Source organism: Enhydra lutris, unplaced genomic scaffold (genome assembly GCF_002288905.1).
Source record: "Enhydra lutris kenyoni isolate GAN:26980312 unplaced genomic scaffold, ASM228890v2 scaffoldscaffold5, whole genome shotgun sequence".
NCBI lineage: Eukaryota > Metazoa > Chordata > Mammalia > Carnivora > Mustelidae > Enhydra > Enhydra lutris.
The window spans coordinates 26703248-26725481 of record NW_019154089.1 but is presented as its reverse complement, the minus strand read 5'-3'; positions in this window follow the sequence as shown (position 1 = coordinate 26725481).

The window sequence follows — 22234 nt, the reverse complement described above, 5'->3', positions numbered from 1 at the left end:
TAGCTGATCTCCTGCTACCTGAAGTAGTCTCAGCCTGCTACTTCTCCGCCATCTTGACTCCTTCCCAGATTTGGGTTCTTCATCGCTCCCCTCCCTTCCCCATCCCTCCCCTCTCTTTTCCTTTCCTTTCCTTTCCTTTCCTTTTTCCTTCTTTCTGTTGTTTGTCTTATTTAGTTAGCTGCTGTATTCTCTCTAGAGCTGAAACAGAGAAAGCAGCCAATAATCTTATCCTCCTCTTTATTCTTAACCTTTCCTTCTGGTACACCATATGTTGTTGAAACTTTTAGACTCCATTGTTCTGAAGTTTTTGTTACTCTTTAGGTTCTTCTTTACTTGGTGATTTTCTTTTTCTTTTTTTTTTTTTTTAAGATTTTATTTGTTTATTTGAGGAAGAAAGTGTTTGAGAGAGAGAGAGATCAAGAGCGGGGAAGAGGGAGAAGCAGACTCCCCTCTGAGCAGGGAGCCCTGAGATAATGACCTGAGCTGAAGGCAGATGCTTAACCAACTGAGCCACCCAAGCACCCAAGTGATTTTATTTTTCCCCGAAGGATTTATTGTACTCAATCTTCAAGATCCTTAATTCTCTCTATAACCAACGGGGTGTAGTCCATCTATTGCATTTTTATTTTAATTAGCATATTTAAATATTAGTATATCTAATTGCATTTTAAACTAACAAATTACAAACAAGCAACTAATGACATGATACAATAATATTCCATTTTTATTTTACTCCTTCAGTATCCACCGTTATTTTATTGAGGCCACATGTCTTTTCAAATTTTCTTTTGTTATTTTGCTCTAGCAACACTTTCCTCAAATCTTCATTCTTCTTTTGTGAATCATATGTCTCTTGTTCCTATTTTCATTCTCTCCCCCCAAAAAATTAATTGTTATTTCTGATGATATGATCACCTTTCTATTTAAGATTATACTTTTCCTGAGTCTGGTTTCAGTTTCTGTTCCCAAGCCCATCTCTGGTGATTGAGAAGAAGAGAATGTATTATTGGGAGGTGTGTGTTCTGAAGGTGTTAATCATAGGTGTTGGGATTCTGCATCATTCCTCTGGGTCAAAAGTCAAGGAGTACAGTCATACCTTTGTAGACACAGTATTCAACCTGCTACTTTAACCTGTAGGTAATCACAAACGCTTCTTTGTGTTTATCCTAGTAGGGGAAATTGCTTGATAAACCTGACTGTTTTGAAGGCATTACTCAAATGATCCCTTAGTTGGATGCAGTATGGTTTCCTCCTTTTCATAGAAGTTGGCTTTGGGCTTTAAAATTCTTCTACAAATTTTGAGCAGTGATTTATTCACTTTTTATTTTTGTGTACTTAATCTCCATTTCTAGTTTTCAAAAATTTCTCAAAGTAAATGGAGGGTTAGGAGGTCAGAAAAATGGACGTCTAAGAGGTCCTTATGCTTAACTTCTGCAGAAAAGCAACAAATACAATAAATAAACAATTATAAATTGACAAAAATAACTCAGAGAAAGCTTTGGACTATAAGGAAGAAGCAGCAAAAATCCTGCAGAGCTCAAAGACTGAGTATGACCTTATAGAAAAGTACAGGTAACATTTCACCTGTTCACACTATCCCCCAGTTCAGAGCAGCTTAGCACAAGGAGGGATCTCCACAGAGGAAAAAGGTAGGAGAATCTCAACAAGTCTTACCACTGTGGAGATTTACACAAGACCAGTGTCTTCCACAGTGTGTACCAGTGTTCATCCCAGATAATGGAGTTGCCTAGGGTTTCCCCCATGGCATCTAATTCCCAGGACAGGAACTATTGCTGTAGTAAGACCTGCCAGTAGTGTCCCCAGTCATGGCTCTACATCACTCTCTGGGATCAAGTTGCCATAGCACTTTGCCATAGACAAGATTAGAGTTGCTCTTGTCCTAAGATCCACCTCCTGAGTCTCAGGTCATATCTCTGACTTGTCATTGCCCAGCCACACTGCCATTGATCTGGGTACTCTTCTCTGGTCCTGACATATGGCTTTAATGGACTACATTTAATGGACTACTAATGGAGACAAGCTGTTGTTCTATGACTGCTTCCCCCTCCCCTGGGGCTAGCATTGAGACTTTGACCCAGTAGTCCCAGGCCAAACTGCTACTACACTCTGTCTCCTCATCCCAAGCTCTATACCTCTTGTTACCCTACTGTTTCCACTGCTCAGGCCAGAATCACTGCAGTGAGCCCCAGAGATCTAGACCCCAGTTCCATGGGAGATGTGCACAGACATACAATTCAGACACCAGTGCCACAGCTTCAGCAAGTGGACCTGACTAGGACCCAGATGCTATGGTAACTTTGTATGTACTTGATACCAGGACCCTAGCTGTTTTACTGCTCTGAGTGCCAGCATACCAGACCAGGTACCATGAGAGATCCTCTCAGTGAGAACTTTCTTCCACAGGCAAAAATGGAGAGAATGGGAAAAGCCCAACATTTTTAGCCTCTGAGGATCCTAATGGCCTTATCCATCGCTGCTGCTCACAGCTCTCCATACTCTTGACTACAGAAGAACCCCCCCGCAGTTGCACTGATGCTGACCTCAGCTGTTGGGGTTGCATTACATCACTGTGCCTTCTTGGCACCAAAGACACTGCATACCATCCAGCTGGTATCCTTGCAGCTACCTTCAGGTAAAGCCTTTCCTCACTGAGGCAAGCCCCCAAAAGCTAGAAGAGATGATCATGCCCTTAAATGTGCAAATAGCCACAACATAAACCTGAAGAGAATTATGGCCATCCAGGTACATGAATTCACAGATCCACAAACAGATACAAGCCAAAGAAATCGTTACAGAGACACATAATAATTAAGCTCTCAAAAATCAAAGACAAAGGGAAAATACTGAAAGCACCAAGAGAGAAAAAAGACTGATTACATATAAGAGAATCCTGGTAAGGCTATAAGTTGATTTCTCAGCAGAAGCCTTGCAGGCCATGAGAGAATGTGATGATATATTCAAAGTTCTCGAAATAAAAAAAAAATCCAAATGAGAATACACTGCCTAGCAAAGTTGTCCTTGATCTTCTCTACAGACAAATTTAAAACTCCACTAAAAAAAACCTGTCATATATATGGATTAGTAAATAATAAGCTAATAACTAATAAAGGAGCTCAGTAAAGTTTCAGGATACAAAATCAACATACAGAACTCAGTTACATTTTTATATGCTAACGAGAAACTATCTGAAAGAAAAAATAAGAAAGCAATATTTACAATATTGAAAACATTTATAGTATTGTAAACAATAAATGACTTAGGAATAAATTTAACCGAGGTGAAAGACCTGTACGCTGAAAACTATAAGACACTGATGAAAAATATCCTGGGTTCCTGAGTTGGAATTTACTGTGAAAATTTCCATAATACTCAAAGCAATCTGTAGATTCAGTGCAATCCCTACAAAAATTCCAATGTCATTTTTCATTAAAAATGGAAAGAAAACTATTCTGACATTTGTATGGAACTACAAAGGATCCTAAATAGCCAAAGCAATCCTGAGAAAGAACAACTGGAGGCATCACACTTCCTGATTTCAAGGTATATTACAAAGCTATAGTAATCAAAATAGTATAGTACTGGCATTAAAAAAAACAAAAACAAAAGCAAAAACATAGACCGATGAAACCGAATAGAGTTCAGACATAAACCGACACAACTAGTTTTTGACAGTATTGCCAACACGCAATGAGGAAAACACGCAATGAGGATATCCACAGGCAAAACATTGAAACTGGACTCTCATACCACTCACAAAAATTAAATCAGAATGGATAAATGACTTAATTATAAGAACTAAAGCCATAAAACTCCAGAAAAAGGTACATAAGGAAAAGGATCCTTGACATTTGTCTCACCAATGATGTCTTGGGTAAGCCACACAGAGCACAGATACCAAAAGGTAAAATAAGTGAGACTACATAAACCTACAGAGTTTCTGTACCCCAAAGCAAACAATAAATTGAACACAATGGGAGAAAGTATTCACAGGCCATATATCTGATAAGATATTAATAGCTAATATATATATGAATTACTCATACAACTCAATAGCAAAAAAAGAAAAAAGAAAACCCAAATAATCTAGTTAAAAAATGGCAGAGGAACTGAATAGACATTCCAAAGAAGGCACACAAGTAACCAAAAGGTATATGAAATGTGTTCAACATCGCTAATCATCATGGAAATGCAAATCAAAACCACAATGAGATACCGAGATATTGCCTTACAGCTCTTAGAAAGGCTGTTGTCAGAATGACAATAGACAACAAATGCTGGTGGGGATGAGAAGCAAAGGGAACCCTTGTACACTGCTGGTAAGAATGTAAATTTATGCAGCCACTGTGGAAAACAGTCTGGTGGTTCTTCAAAAAATTAAAAAATAGTCTCTCATGGTTCATCTCCCTCTTTCATTTCTCCCCTTTAGATTTCCCTCCTTTCCCCTATGGTCCTCCATGCTATTGCTTATGTTCCCCATACGATATTTGTCTTTCTCTGTTTGACTTACTTCACTTAACATAATCCCCTCCAGTTCCATCCATGTGGATGCAAATGGTGGGTATTCATCATTTCTGATGGCTGAATAATAGTCCATTGTGTATATGTACCACGTCTTCTTTATCCATTTGTCTGTTGAAGGGCATCTTAGCTCTTTCCATGGTTTGGCTATTGTGGACATTGCTGCTATGAACATTGGGGTGCATGTGCTCCTTCCTTTCACTATGTCTGTGTCTTTGGGGTAAATATCCAGTAGTGCAATTGGTAGGTCATAGGGTAGCTCTATTTTCAACTTTTTGAGGAACCCCCATACTCTTTCCCAGAGTGGCTACACTAACAGGAGGGTTCTCCTTTCTCCACATCCTTGCCAACACCTGTTGTTTCCTGACTGGTGAATTTTAGCCATTCTGACTGGTGTACGGTGGTATCTCATTGTGGTTTTGATCTGTACTTCCCTCATGGCCAGTGATGTTGAGCACTTTTTTATGTGTCTGTTAGCCATTTGTATGTCTTTTTTGCAGAAGTGTCTGTTCATGTCTTCTGTCTTTTTTTCCACTGGTTGTTAGTTTTTTGAGTGTTGAGTTTGAGAACTTTGTAGATCTTGGATACTAGCTCTTTATCTGTAATGTCATTTGCAAATATCTTCTGCCATTCCATGGGCTGCCTCTTAGGGTTTCAGAGGGGAGGAGGGTGGGGGTAGGGGGTATATAGGGTGATGAGTATTGAGGGCATGTGCTGTGATGAGCACTGGGTGTTATACTCAACTAATGAATCATTGAACACTGCATCAAGGACTAATTACATACTATACAGTGGCTAGCTGAAAATAATTTAAAATTAAAAACAGAACTCCCCAGTGATTCAGCAGTCCCCAAATTCATATATGTTAGTGCCAGGTAGGTTCTCATAAATGTTTAACCGATGACATTGGAGAAACTTTGGGACAGAAGATGAGAAATACTCATTGAAGATGAAAAGAGTTATTGCCAAGTTAGATCTTCAAAAACCTAGATGGTTCAGCACTTGACAAAGTTAAAGGAGGCTGAGAGGTTTGGGGACAAGAGCAAGAAGTATCTGATGCACTCTCTATCAGATGAGAAATGCCCTCAATTCCTAGTTTTAAAAGAATCCTTATGATGACTGGTTTGAATTTTATAAAATGATTTTTTCTGTATCTATTGAGATAATCATATGTTTATGATTTTTAAATTTCTTTGTTTTAGGAATTTTGTGCTCATGTTACAAGTAAGATTGGACTATAACGATTCTTTATACCATTCTTGCCTTACTTTGCCATCAGCTTTATTCCTGTCTCATAAGATAATATGAGAACATTTTCCATTTTTCTATTCTTCCTAATATGTTGTTTGAGATGCAAATTATTCTTTCCTTTGAAATTTGGAAGAATTTTCCATAAATCTATCTAGATCTGGTATTATCGATATCATGGGTTGGTTTTCAGCTGTGGATTCACTTTGTTCAAAGGTTAGTTTACTTAGATTTTCTTTTCCTTCTCTAGTTTTGGTATTTGTTGTTTAAGTTTTCATATATATTATATGTAAAATTATATATAATCTTTGTATATATGTATTTTCTTTCCATTTTTTAACACTAAAGAAATAACTCATTTTTTTTAATCTTTCTGATGCTTTAACAATTTTATTATTTGCTTTTGTGGTTCTGAAGTTTCACTACATTGTGTCTTTGTGTGGATTTATTTTTACTAATTCTCCTATCTTGTTTTCCATCAATTTTGATTAATTGTAACTATTATCTTCTTGAATATCGACTCTAGCTTTTAATCTCTGTTGTCTCTTTTTAGAAATTCTTTTAGGCTTAGGTTGCAATATGTCATTTGTGCTTGAAAGGTTTTTTGCTATATTTTATCCATGATTTTTCTTTGGCTCTTATTCTCTAATATCTTTAATATTTAATACTGTTGATCCTGAATAAGTCTTATTCTTTTGATGTCATTTATTTTTTGTTCATATATATATGTAACATAATATATGTATAACATAATTGTTGTACATATATTTATGTAACATAAAATATATCTTGACTGTCACCTGAATGTTTTTCAGTTACCATCTAAGGCTTTGGAAATATAATGGTAAACAAAATTGATAAATGTTTTGTGTTAATGGAAGGTAGAGAAGCTATAATTTTTGTTGTTGTTGCTAGGTTTTTGTCCACAACCATGACGGTTTCTTTAACATATATTCTAGAAATAGATTTCCTGGTTGAAAAAAGTGTGAAACCTACTAACAGTTTAATACCACTGCCAAATTTTCATGCCGAGATTTTGTACTTATTTATATATAATAGCCAATTTAAAGTACAAGAACCCTCTCCAACAAAAATGTGTGTCTCTTGTGCATGTGTGTATATGTACATGTATATTGTCATGAAAGTTTCTTTTGTTTTTTTTCTCCTTTTATATATTCTCAAACATATTTTTTAAAGATTTTATTTATTTATTTGACAGAGAGCCACAGCGAGAGAGGGAACAGAAGCAGGGGCAGTAGCAGTGGGAGAAGTAGGCTTCCTGCTAAGCAGGGAGCAGACTTGGGGCTGGATCCCAGGACCCTGGGACCATGACCTGAGCGGAGGCAGACACTTAATGACTGAGTCACCAGGCGCCCATCTCAAACATTTTCTATACCATTTTTTTTTAAGAGTAAGGAAAAGGAAATCAATATTAAATCAATCATTGTGGCTACCTCGTAATAGTTCACATGAATTTATTGGCTAAAATGTGGCTCTTGGATTTCCTGGGGGTTCCATTAACCCATGCTGTTTCTTTGATTCTTTTCAACACAGGTAATTCATAGTTGATTAGAATCCATAACTTCTTTGTAAATCTTAACAGTTATTTCAATTGACTTACTGGGCTGGGAAGAATCAAAACAAAAATCCTAGGTGATTCACTTTAGATGTCTTACCTGGCCATTATTTCCATTTAAAATTAATTAGAAGTTAGATATTTTTCATTAAGCAAAACCCAATGTCACTTAAAAATGTCAAGTGGCCAGTCCTTATAAATGTGCCTGAACAACTACATAAAAATTTTATATAATGGAAATAAAAAGGGTTAATAAAGAAGTTTTATTCATCAGACTACATTTCTTTTGCAGCACATTTCTTTTTTTTCTTTCAAGTTTTTATTTAAATTCCAATTAGTTAACATATGGTGTAATATTAGTCTCGGGTGTAGAATTTAGTGACCCATCACTTTCTTACAATACCCAGTGCTCATCACAAATGACATCCTTAATACCTATCACGTGTTTAATCCGTCCCCACCCACCTCCACGCCAGCAACCCTCAGTTTATTCTCTATAGTTAAGAATCTTTTTTATGGTTTGCCTCTTCCTCTTTTTCCCCCTACGTCCATGTTTTGTTTCTTAAATTCCATCTTCGTATACAAATGTATATGAAGTCATATACATTTTGTCTTTCTGACTTATTTGCTTATTTTGCTTGTAAGTCTTAGTTTCATCCATTCTGTTGCAAATGGCAAGATTTCATTCATTTTTTTTTTTAATTTATTTGTCAGAGAGAGAGAGGGAGAGAAAGTGAGCACAGGCAGACAGAATGGCAGGCAGAGGCAGAGGGAGAAGCAGGCTCCCCGCTGAGCAAGGAGCCCGATGTGGGACTCCATCCCAGGACCCTGGGATCATGACCTGAGCCGAAGGCAGCTGCTTAACCAACTGAGCCACCCAGGCGTCCCTAGATTTCATTCTTTTAATAACTGGGTAATATTTCATTGTTTTTGTGTGTGTGTGTATATATATATATATATATATATATATAAAATGGATAGAAGATGTGGTGTATATACATATATATGTACATACACATATATATATATGTATATACACCACATCTTCTATCCACTGATCTGTTGATGGACATCTGGACTCCTTCTATAATTTGGCCATTGTTGATAATGCTGCTATAAACACTGGGGTGCATGTATCCCTTCAAATCAGTATTTTTGTATCCTTTGGGTAAATGGCTAATAGTGCACTTGCTGAGTCATAGGATAGTTATTTTTTTAACTTTTTGAGAAACCTCCATACTGTTTTCTGGAGTGACTGCGCTAGTTTGCATTCCCACCAACAGTATAAGAGAGTTTCCCTTTCTCCACATCCTCAACAACATCTCTTGTTTCCTGAGTTGTTAATTTTAACCATTCTGACTGGTTTGAGGTAATATCTCATTGTGGTTTTGATTTATATCTCCCTGATTATGAGTAATGTTGAGCGTCTCTTCATGTGTCTATTAGCCATCTATATATCTTTGGAAAAACATCTATTCATGTATTCTGCCTTTTTTTTTTTTTTTTTACTGGTTAGAGGTGGAATTTAGTGATTCATCACTTGCATGTAATACCCAATGCTCATGACTTCAAGTGCCTTCCTTAATGCCCATCATCCAATTATCCCTTCCCCCCACACATTGCCCCTCCAGCAACCCTCAGTTTGTTTCCTAGAGTTTAGCATCTCTTATGTTTTGCCTGTGTCTCAGTTTTCATCTAGCTTATTTTTCCTCCCTTTTCCCTACCTTCATCTGTTTTACTTCTTAAATTCTATATATGAATGAAATCATATAATATTTGTCTTTCTCTGACTGACTTATTTTTTTTTTTTTATAAACATATAATATATTTTTATCCCCAGCGGTACAGGTCTGTGAATCGCCAGGTTTACACACTTCACAGCACTCATCATAGCACATACCCTCCCCAATGTCCATAATCCCACCCCCCCACCCCCCTCCCCCCATTAACCCTCAGTTTGTTTTGTGAGATTAAGAGTCACTTATGGTTTGTCTCCCTCCCAATCCCATCTTGTTTCATTTACTCTTCTCCTACCCCCTTAACCCCCCATGTTGCATCTCCTCTCCCTCATATCAGGGAGATCATATGATAGTTGTCTTTCTCCGATTGACTTATTTCGCTAAGCATGATACCCTCTAGTTCCATCCACGTCGTCGCAAATGGCAAGATTTCATTTCTTTTGATGGCTGCATAGTATTCCATTGTGTATATATACCACATCTTCTTTATCCATTCGTCTGTTGATGGACATCTAGGTTCTTTCCATAGTTTGGCTATTGTAGACATTGCTGCTATAAACATTCGGGTGCACGTGCCCCTTCGGATCACTATGTTCGTATCTTTAGGGTAAATACCCAGCAGTGCAATTGCTGGGTCATAGGGTAGTTCTATTTTCAACATTTTGAGGAACCTCCATGCTGTTTCCCAGAGTGGTTGCACCAGCTTGCATTCCCACCAACAGTGTAGGAGGGTTCCCCTTTCTCCGCATCCTCGCCAGCATCTGTCATTTCCTGACTTGTTAATTTTAGCCATTCTGACTGGTGTGAGGTGGTATCTCATTGTGGTTTTGATTTGTATTTCCCTGATGCCGAGTGATGTGGAGCACTTTTTCATGTGTCTGTTGGCCATCTGGATGTCTTCTTTGCAGAAATGTCTGTTCGTGTCCTCTGCCCATTTCTTGATTGGATTATTTGTTCTTTGGATGTTGAGTTTGCTAAGTTCTTTATAGATTTTGGACACTAGCCCTTTATCTGATATTCTGACTGACTTATTTTGCTTAGCATAATATACACTAGCTCTATCCACATTATTACAAATGGCAAGATTTCATTCGTTTTGATGGCTAAGTCATATTCCATTGTATATATATGCCACATCTTCTTTGTCCGTTTATCTGTCGATGAACAACTGGGCTCTTTCCATAATTTGGCCATTGTGGACCTTGCTGCTATAAATATTGTGCTGCATATGCCCCTTCAAATCACCATGTTTACACCCTTTGGATAAATACCTAGTAGTGCAAATACTGGGGTAGCACTATTTTTAACTTTTTGAGGAAACTCCATATGGTTTTCCAGTGTGACTGTACTAGTTTTCATTCCCACCAACAGTGTAAAAGGGTTCCCCTTTCTCCACATCCTCAACAAAATCTCTTATTTCCTGAGTTGGTAATTTTAGCCATTCCAGCTGGTGTGAGGTGGTATTTCATTGTGGTTTTGATTTGTATTTCCCTTCTTCCCATTTTTTAAAAGGATTATTTGTTTTTTGGATGTTGAGGTTGATAAGTTCTTTATCCATTTTGGATACTAACCCTTTATCAGATATGTCATTTGCAAATATCTTTCCCATTCTGAAGATTGCCTTTTAGTTTTGTTGATTGTTTCCTTCACTGTCTAGAAGGTTTTTATCTTAATGAAGTCCCAGTAGTTTGTTTTCGCTTTTATTTTCCTTGCCTTAGGAAACATATCTAGTAAGAAGTTGCTTTGGCAGATGTCAAAGAGGTTGCTGCCTGTGTTGTCCTCTAGAGTTTTGATGGTTTCCTATTTCACATTTAGGTCTTTCACCCATTTTGAATTTATTTTTGTATATGTATAAGAAAGCGATCCAGTTTCATTCTTCTGCACATTGCTGTCCAGTTTTTCTAATAACATTTTTTAAAAAAGAGATTGTCTTTTTTCCATTGGATATTCTTTCCTGCTTTGTTGAAGATTGTGGGTCCATTTCTGGGTTTTCTGTTCCTTTCCATTGATCTATATGTCTGTTTTTGTGCCAGTACCATACTGTGTTGGTAAGTACAGCCTTGTAATATAGCTTGAAGTTCAGAATTGTGATGCTTCCAGCTTCGCCTTTCTTTTTCAAAATCACTTTGGGTATTTGGGGTCTTCCGTGGTTTCATAAAAAGTTTTGGATTGTTTGTTCTAGCTCTGTGAAAAATGCTGGTGGTTATTTTGATAGGGATTACATCAAAGGTATAGATTGCTTAGGGTAATATAGACATTTTAACAATATTTATTCTTCCAATCCAGGAACATAGAATATTTTTTGTTTTATTTTTTGTTTTTTTTTTTAAAGATTTATTTATTTTAGAGAGAAAGAATGCAGGGGGGAAGGGGCAAAAGGAGAGGGAGAGAGAGAATCTAAAGCAGGCTCCTCACTGAGAGCAGATCCTAACATGAAGCTCAGTCTCACAACCCTGAGATCATGACCTAGGCTAAAATCAAGAATCGAACACTTAACCAACTGAGACACCTCGACTCTTGGAGCATGGAATGTTTTTCCATTTCTTTGTGTCTTCCTCAATTTCTTTTATAAGTGTTCTGTAGTTTTAAGCATACAAATCTTTTGCCTATTTGGTTAGGTTTATTCCTAGATATCTTGTGGTTTTGGTATAATTGTAAATGGGACTGATTCCTTGATTTCTCTATCTGCTGCTTCATTACTGGTGCATAGACATCCAACAGATTTCTTTATGTTGATTTTGTATCCTGTGACTTTGCTGAATTTGTGTTATCAGTTCTAGAATTTTTTTTCGGAGTCTTTTGGGATTTTTACATAGAGTATCATCTCATTTATAAAAGATGAAAGTTTGAATTCTTCCTTGCCAATTTGGATGCCTTTTATTTCATTTTGTTCTCTGATTACAGAGGCTAGGACTTCCAGTACTGTGTTAAACAGTGATGGTGTACTTTATACAGTGCTAACTGACTATAATAAAAAAACAATTTGAATATTTAAAAATTTTTGACTTTATCTTTAGAAGGCTTTTCAAGTACATGAATAAAGACAATATCAAGATGAAAAATAAGTAAATAAATAAATAAATGACAGTGTTGAGAGTGGACATCCCTGTTTTATACCTGACCATAGAGGAAAAGCTCTCAGTTTTCCCCATTGAGGATGATATAAACTGTGGGTTTTTTGGTGTGTTTTGTGTGTTTTATGATGTTGAGGTGTGTTCCCTCTATCCCTACCTTGTTGAGGGTTTTTATCAAGAATGGATGGTGAGTTTGTCAGATGCTTTTTCTGCATCTATTCAGAGAATCATACGGTTCTTATCCTTTCTTTTTTCAATGTGGTTTATCAGGTTAATTGATTTGCAAATATTGAACCACCTTTGCAATCCAGGAAAAAATTTCATTTGATCATGGTGAATGATTTTAATGTATTGTTGGATTCAATTTGCTGGTATTTTGTTGAATATTTTTGCATCCATGTTCATCAAGGATATTAGCTTGTAGTTTTCTTTTTTAGTTGGGTGTTTGCCTGGTTTTGGAATCATGGTAATGCTGGCCCTGTAGAATGAATTTGGAAGTTTTCCTTCCATTTCTATTTTTTGGAATAGTATGAGAAGAATAGGTATTAACTATTTTTTAAAGATTTTATTTATTTATTTGACAGACAGATCACAAGTAGGCAGAGAGGCAGGCGGGGCATGGAGAGAAGCAGGCTCCCTGCTTAGCAGAGAGCCCCATGTCTGGGTCGATCCCAGGACCCTGAGATCATGACCTGAGTCAAAGGCAGAGGCTTAACCCACTGAGCCACCCAGGCGCTGTTTGGTGGAATACCCTGGGAATCCTTCTGGCCCTGGACATTTTTTGTCCAGAGATTTTTGATTACTGCTTCAATTTCTTTGCTGGTTATCAGTCTGTTCAGAAGTTCTCTATTTCTTCCTGTTTCAGTTTTGGTAGTTTATATGTTTCTAGGAATTTATCCATTTCTTCCACATTGCCTAATTTTTTGGTATATAATTTTTCATACTATTTTCTTATGAGTGTTTGTGGTGTTCGTGTGAGTTCTCCTTTCTCATTCATGATTTTATTTATTTGCATTCTTTTTCTTTTCTTTTTGTTAAGTTTGGCTAAGGGTTTATAAATTTTATTAATTTTTTCAGTGAACCAGCTCCTGGTTTCATTGATCTGTTCTGCTGATTTTTTTTTGTTAGTTTTTTTGTTTCTATATCATTAATTTCTGCTCTAACTTTATTACTTCCCTTATTCTGCTGGCTTTAGGCTTCATTTGTTGTTATTTTTCCAGCTCCTTTAGATGTAAGCATAAGTTGTATATTTGAGATTTTTCTTGCTTCTTGAGATAGGCAACACATTTCTAATATTTGAATTCAAAATTCTCTTCTCATTGTTTGATAAAAGGAAAACATCAGGGGCGCCTGGGTGGCTCAGTGGGTTAAAGCCTCTGCCTTCGGCTCAGGTCATGATCTCAGGGTCCTGGGATCGAGCCCCGCATCGGGCTCTCTGCTCAGCAGGAAGCCTGCTTCCCTTCCTCTCTCTCCGCCTGCCTCTCTGCCTACTTGTGATCTCTGTCTGTCAAATAAATAAAATCTAAAAAAAAAAAAAAAAAGAAAAAAAACATCAGGCTAACTACTCTAAAAAGCTCATGAATTCCATATTAGTGGACTCCCATTGGGTGAACTACAGTGATTGAAAATCCCCCAAATGTTTGCAAGCTTGAAAATTGGAATTAGCTTGTTTTGGTCTATCAAAATTGTACTCTTTATGTCCCATGCATAATTTTATTTAAGTCTGATTAAATAATAAGGCCAATATATGTACTAATGTCAGAAAACTATGTGAATGGCTATGGACAAGAATGAGGTTTTTTTTTTTTTTTTTAAAGATTTTATTTATTTATTTGACAGGCAGAGATTATAAGTAGGCAGAGAGGAAGGCAGAGAGAGGAGGAAGCAGGCTCTCTGCTGATTTAGAGAGCCCGATGCGGGGCTCGATCCCAGGACCCTGGGATCATGACCCAAGCTGAAGTCAGAGGCTTTAACCCACTGAGCCACCCAGGCGCCCCGATGGTTTTTTTTTAAAGCAATGAAATTTTTCATTGTCAGATATCTTGAGAAGTGATCATTCTTGCACTGTAGCAACTTCTTCCTAGCAACATTGCCAAAGACAAGGGAAGCAAGGGCAAAAATGAACTATTGGGACTTCATTCAGGATAAAAAGCTTTTGCATAGCAAAGGAAACAGTCAACAAAACCAGAAGACAACTGACAGAATGGGAGAAGACATTTGCAAATAACATATCAAATAAAGGAGTTGTGTGCAAAATCTTTAAAAATGTATAAAACTCAACACTGAAAGAACAAATAAACCAATCAAGAAATGGACAGAAGACATGAACAGACATTTCTTCAAAGAAGACATCCAAATGGCCAAAAGACAGATGAAAAAGTGCTCAACATCACTCAGCATCAGGGAACTACAAATCAAAACCACAGTGAGATACCACCTCACATCAGTCAAATGGCTAAAATTAACAAGTCAGGAAATGACAGATGTTAGTGAGGATGCCGAGAAAGGGGAACCTTCTTATGCTGTTGGTGGGAATGCAAGCCGGTGCATCCACTCTGGAAAACAGTATGGAGATTCCTCAAAAAGTTGAAAATAGAGCTACCCTCTGACCCAGCAATTGCACTATTGGATATTTACCCTGAAGATACAAACGTAGTGATCCAAAGAGGCACGTGCACCCAAATGTTTATAGCAGCAATGTCCACAATAGCGAAACTATGGAAAGAGCCTAGATGTCCATCAACAGATGAATGGATAAAGAAGATGTGGTGTATAAATACAATGATATACTATGCAGCCATCAAAAAACCCCCTAAATCTTGCCATTTGCAACAATGTGGATGGAATCAGAGGGTATTATGCTAAGCAAAAAAAGTCAATCAGAGAAAGACAATTATCATATGATCTCATTGATATGAGGAATTTGAGAAACAAGACAGAGGATCATAGGAGAAGGGAGGGAAAAATGAAACAAGATGAAGCCAGAGAGGGAGACAAAGCACAAGAGATTCTTAATCTCAGGAAACAAACTGAGGGTGGCTGGAGGGGAGGGGTTGGATGAATGGGATGGCTGTGTGATGGGCATTGGGAGGGTATGTGTAATGGCGAGTGCTATGAATTGTGTAAGACTGATGAATCACAGACCTGTACCTCTGAAACAAATAATACATTACATGTTAATAAAAAAAAAATAAAAGAGATCACTCTTGCAGCAGAAAAATGATAATCAAGAAGGCAATCCTCTGACATTAGTGAGAGAAAACTTCCTCCTCTCTCTGGGTAGCAGGTAAGAATCATTCCAGAGCATGAGATTCTTAGAGTGTTGCCTATGGAGGGAGTGGGTGTTGAGCTTCCTATGGTAATGTGGAAACATCCCAGAGCAACACAGAGAAGAAGCTTAAGCAGAGCTCCTGGGAAAAAGTAATTTAGTTCATGTGTTATACTACCCTCCCATTTTCTCAAGCTCTCGGTAAATTCTCGTGAGAAAATACAGTCTGGGCTTTTCAGCAACATGGTAAACAGAATGGAAGATCTTTCTCTATGCTTGGTGTAGAATAGAAAAGTGGTAAGAGGGATCCTGTTCACTGAGCTCATGAAGGGGGAAGAGTGGAATAGTCACTAAATGGTTCAGACACATGTATTCATGAGGGTCATCTTGGCAGCAACAGTCTGGGGATAGAAGCAAAAGATTGTAGTGAATAACCTATTCCTGAAGCCACATGATCATCAGCCCCAGACCTCTCTCAAGTAGTTAATTGACTTTAGAGAGGACTTATTTTAGCATGTAAGTTACTGAAAGCTTACTGGACTTTTTCCAAGTTTTTGTCTAGAGGGAACCAGGTCTGGACTAGAGTTTATCAGCATCATTTTTTCTGAATTTTCTATAAGCACCATCTCCGAGTCTATAGCTGCTGTTTCTTTCCTTTCTGCTGCACATAACAGCTTTCCAAGTGTGAGAGACATCTTAACACACTGATAAGAGATGAAAGAGAGAAATTCCAAAGTTGGGAATGGGGATGAGGGAGGATGGAAGGGAGAAAGAGAGCAAGGAGCTAATCACACAGATTAGCCTCTCTTACTAAAAATAAGATGTGTGATACTCTGAAAAGCAGAGACTTTAACTCTAATTCAAATATCTAAATCGTTCATGTCTCTCCAGGATATCAGACTTTGCAAGAGAAATGACAAATACCAAAGACCCCAGAGTATACGGGACCATTTTATGCTAATGCACACTACATTGGGAAATTAATCATCTATTCCAACATGAATAGACAAACATTATTATCTGTTTTCATTTGAAAATCCAACACCTAGCTTTTAGTAGGAAAGAGTCATGATTTAGCCCTTTGTCCCTTACTTGCCGCTTTCTGAAAACAGTCTGCTCTAATGTTGGGTGTTGTGTTAAACTGTTTACATGCTGAAATGAGATGATACATGGATTATGTTGGCCTGAAGATTAGGGGCAGAGCTATATTCTCATGTCACTTGATGTAGGGGATATAATTTACTCATTACATTATTACATTATGAGGCATTTTATGATAAATGTACATACAGATTCTATGTAAAAGTGAATATAAGAGAAGGGCAAATTCAAAGTGTGGAAGAGAAGCCTATGAACCATAATTAGGATTTTTGTTATAAATGAACTCAATATTCCCATTCTTTAAATTTGAGTAGAGTTGGCACACAGTGTTACATTAGTTTCAGGTGTACAACCCAGCGATTCAACAAATTTATGCATTATGCTGTGATCACCACAAGTGTAGCTACCAGCTGTCACCATACAAGGCTATTCTTAAGTGAAACCATTATGTTCATTGGCCCCTCCTTAGAGTAGTGGTCTCTGGTAGATCCCAAAGTTAGCTTGGAGAGATAAAAGCAGAACAGTTGGGAACTTGGATGAATATATTATTCTTATGAAGTCATTTCTATACAGAAGTGAACAATGTGATATCTTATATAATTATCTCATAGATGTACCTCGTACCTTTTGAAACAAGTTTATAAAAGATTTATATCAGAAAATAGTGGGAGTAGAGGATTGTGGAATCTATGTTTTCTGGAATTGCATATACTTTAGAATATTCCAGACACAGTGTTTCCAGATGTTTGCTGATTATTTCAGCATCTTGAATCTATAGAGGGTAATCTAGGTCCCAGTAAGATCTATAAAAAACTTAGAAGCAAAAGACAAACAAAATTAATAAGAATGTCCTGCCAAAATTAGCTAAGTCAGTGGCTTTCAAATATTTTTCTCATTGTGATACACTACAAAAGTCCATCTGATAACACAGTACACACTTACATATACATCTATACTTACCTGCAGTATGTATTCTGTACTCACATAATTTCTTTCATTTCTCTTATATTTTGTTTAAAAATTGCTTATGATCCATTAAGTTGCTATAATCACCACTTATGTGTCACAGTCTGCTGTTTGGATAATCCGTTGCATGTGTGCAGGCATGCACACACATACACATACACCCCAAGAGCTATTTTAGACATCTGGGTATCTATGAAATATGAAAGGAGCATATAGAAAGGGAACACATTCAGAAGTGTTCTGACTTGTCTGCGCAATAGGAAACTGCTTTAATATTAACCTTGTAAGTGCCTCAGAATAATACAGGATACTTTGCCTAGCTTTCTCCGATTACATGGCATGGGTTTGGTCATAAAGAAATGCCAAGGAAAAGGGCTTATTTTTCAAGAAAGAGTGATTGGTAAGAAAAAAAAAAAATGTGTGTGTGTGTGTGTGTGTGTGTGTGTGTGTGTGTGTGTGTATACACAGACACCCCTGGCCTTGTGGGAATAATTGAGTTCCCTAAGGGCTTAGAGGGAGAAAGTTAACTTGAGGGAATTCACGAGGCTCAGACGGGTCAGGGAATTATGGGTAGCTATGAGAAGGGTATGCATCATTCAAAAACAAACCCCCCTCCCCAAAAAACATTAAACATTAAAGGATGTAAGCTTTAAGAGTAACAAAAAGAAAATGAGGGAGGAGAGAAAGGAGAGAGAGACAGGAGAAAAAGAGAAAGGGAGAGAGAAGGGGGAGGGAGGGGAGAAATGAGCAGACAAAATGCATATTTAGATGGGGCTTTGCAGAAACTATTTTTTCTAATAGGACTCTTTATGAAGTGGGAAGTGATTAGAAATGCATTCTGAGTAGCTCAGGATAAAAGTTCCCTGAGTGAAATAATAGTTTTACTTTTTTCTGATTAATAGACTACTAAATAGTTCCTGAGAAAGTGCTATACAGGATATTTGGGGCTCTATAATTAAAAGGATAATGATAATTTCAAATGTGTTCAAATTAGAGCATCCAAGATAGTGAAAATTCTAGAATGAATGTTCTATGAAGAACCTCAAAGGACCTGGATTCATCTTGGAGAAGCAAATACTAAAGGGAGAAACAAATACATAGAGAAGGAAATACTAAAGGGAGATAAAATCTGCATGTACAAATATGAGTTGTTTTCTATAGAAGAGGATAACACATTTTTTTTAAAGATTTTATTTATTTATTTGACAGACAGAGATTACAAGTAGGCAGAGAAGCAGTCAGAGAGAGAGAGAGAGAGAGGAGAAAGCAGGCTCCCCGCTGAGCAGAGAGCCCAATATGGGGCTCGATCCCAGGACCCTGGGATCATGACCCGAGCTGAAAACAGAGGCTTTAACCCACTGAGCCACCCAGGCGCCCCAGGATAACACATTTTTGTGGCTTGACTGAATCACACACAGATCAAAGAAGGACATGATCCTTTATGGATAAGAGGATTTAAGATTTCTAATACCATCTCCAAGTTTAGGACCCTCATTCTAGGTCTTGCTGGAGAAAAACTTAGATGATGCAAGACCAATATAAATTGTGGCTTTCCCATAAATTTTCCTCTTAAAAGTTAACTGATAAAGAGACAAACATGCAGGATGTTTCAGAACTACCATTAGTTTAAACAAAGATTTTCAAAGAAGTTTCAGCTTTTATGTCACCACGAGGGACTAGCCTCTAGTAATATACTAATGTGGATTCTAAAACCATGCCTGGAATGAGTAGGGAGTGTTGGAAATATCTATCCTGAACATAGCAAAAAGGGGAATAGTTTTTGAAGGCTGATTTTTTTTTTTTGTCCCTTTTTTGTTCCCATCTGATTTCGAGATATTAGGAGCAATACATTTATCTTCTAAAACAAAAACGACCTACAAATAAAACATATAGAATTACTTGAAATTATTTCATTACCTATTGTGGCTATTCAAATAAAGTATGTCAACAATTTTGAAAATAAATTTGAACTCAACATGAACCATGGTTCAAAAGAGTACAGCATTAAGTCAGGAAACCTGTCTTACCTTGACTACAAACCAGTCAACTGAAAGGGGAAATGAACCTTAAGGATTTTTGAATTGACCTCCTATCATTATATAAGCCAGGGAGTCTTCTTAATGCCTGAGATACAGCATTATGATAAGTTGGGTTTCTCTGAAAATCATGTGAATGCTTCTAGGTTATAAATTTAGCAATAATATGACAGGGTAACTTAGTATTTTAAATAGTAACTGTTATATAGTCCATTTGTTTGCCAAATTGTTCACGCTAAGATGTGGGAAAAACAGAGCATCAATTTCACTGGATATTTTAGTGAATATAGTTGAGTGTTTTGGGAATAACCTTGCAGACAGAAACATGCCCTCTGCCTGGATATTGATTATAATTAACCAGTAGAAAGGAAATTTTATTTTTTTTAAATTTAAAGATAATAGAATATTAAGCATATGATACCTAAACTAATAAATGATTTTTCCTTTCTTTTTTAAGAATAATAATACAAAGATGATTGCTTGGGGAATTTGAAGTCAGTCACCTGTGATTTAGGTTAATTTTGAGGGGGGTTATTTGCTAGTTAAAGCTTTCAGGCAGGATAAATAGGAGTACATTTTGGTTGCATACTAAGTACTACTAAGAATTTCAGGATGCACTTGTTAAAGTATTTAAGAATTTATTTTTGTTGAATAGGTGTACTCTAACAGACTAATTCAGTAAATTTCTGATTAACACAGTTAGATTTGTAGAAATCTTACATTACTTCATTTTTTCTTAACATTCATAGTTTTGGAAATTAAGACACAACACAAGAAAATACTGTTGTAATATATTTGTAGTTGGTCTTCATATGGGAAATTCCATGAAGCTGGGAACCTATATGTAATGTTCATCATTGAATGGTTTGGGTCTAGGAAAGAACATAATAAATCCTAAATAATGCCTATTAAATGAATAGATGAAAATCCCTGTTAAAATTTAAAGTAAAGGCAGACAACAGTCCAAAAGAAACAACTTATATTTTGGAGATATCTAGATATTTTCTGGAGTTAGGGACTAATCTTTAAATGCAAATTTGTTGAGAATGAGAAACCATCAAATCCTTAAATTTTGAAGAAAATATTTATTATATCATTGTTAGTCTATAACTTGTGATAGGAATATTATCTTTAATTAGTAGAGATATTTTTCATGGACCAAACTGTAGAATTATGTTTAAGCTATCTAATTTTGAATCAGTTTTTGCTGGTTTCAAATACGTACTTGTTCACAATGCTATAATCTTGAGCAAATTATATAAACTTTGTAAACCTCAGTTCTTCCATTCTCTCATCTATAAATTGGAAAAGAATGTATCTCATAGTATGGTTGAGAAGATATTAAATTATGTATGAAATTGTGTATATATGTATTACTAATTACAATATAATAAAATATGAATGTGATATAAATATATTTTGTAATTTAATAATTATGACAATATATTATAATAAAATATATACATGAAGATATGAAATTATATATGTACATATAGAAATTACATATATGCATAATATATACCATATATGAATACAGTAGTTAGACATAGAAAACAATAGTAATGGTAGCTATGGTTAACGTAATAATTCAACTTACTATTAGGTTTATTGGAAAAGCATTGATTAGTTTATGTAAAGAGGCCAGGATAAAAAGGAAACTAGGTTTGTAATATTAGATGCTATACAAAATAGAAAATTATTTAGAAACAAAAATTTGTAATCTCTGAAATTATGTCAGTGAAAAAATATAAATTCATCCATACAACATAATATATACATTTTTCTGAAAGTGAATAACTATTTTAGAGTGAGAGGCTCTAAGTTTTTTGAGTCGAGAGGCCTTAGAATTCTTTTTTTTTTTTTAAGATTTTATTTATTTATTTGAAAGACAGAGATCACAAGTAGGCAGAGAGGCAGGCAGAGAGAGAGGGGGAAGCAGGCTCCATGCCAAGCAGAGAGCCCGATGTGGGGCTCAATGAGAGGTCTTAGAATTCTTAACGAAGATAACAATACCTGCCTTCTCTTTCTCTTAGTGAATGTATACATAGACATAAAATTTATATGAATTGAGATTGACATAGCAATTAGTACAATGCTTGGCACATCTTTGACAATAATAATAATGAGTTTGATAATAAGGAACTTCACAAACATGTTTAGCCAATTAAGGATTAAAAAGTCTGCAGAATATCCAGAGGAGACATAATTATAAATACCATAGGGAAATAACTACTACATTCGGAATATATCATTGATTATAATAATTTATCTTAAGGGATTTTTTGTTAATTTCAAGCTGATAATATCTGTTTCTCTGGAAGGATGGGAGTTTGATCTTAACATCTCAACTACATCAACATAAATGGATTTCATGGAGTACTAATGCGGTAATGATTTTTTCTCCTGCTTTCTTTCCTTTTCTGTTACTTTGCAAATTTTCTTTATGAGGTACTAATAATTATATAAACTCATGTCATTATTTCTCTCATCAAACATGTGCAGGGCAGCATGGAGGCATACTCGCATAATGCACAATTGTCATTACGTACGTGATGTGAGTGCTCATGCTATGACTGGAATTAAAGAAAAACACTTTACCATTATGATTACAGTATCTTATTTTTTTCATGCTTTGGATCTTGCTTAAGGTAAAAACTGACAGAAAACAAGGTATGAAAAATTGCATG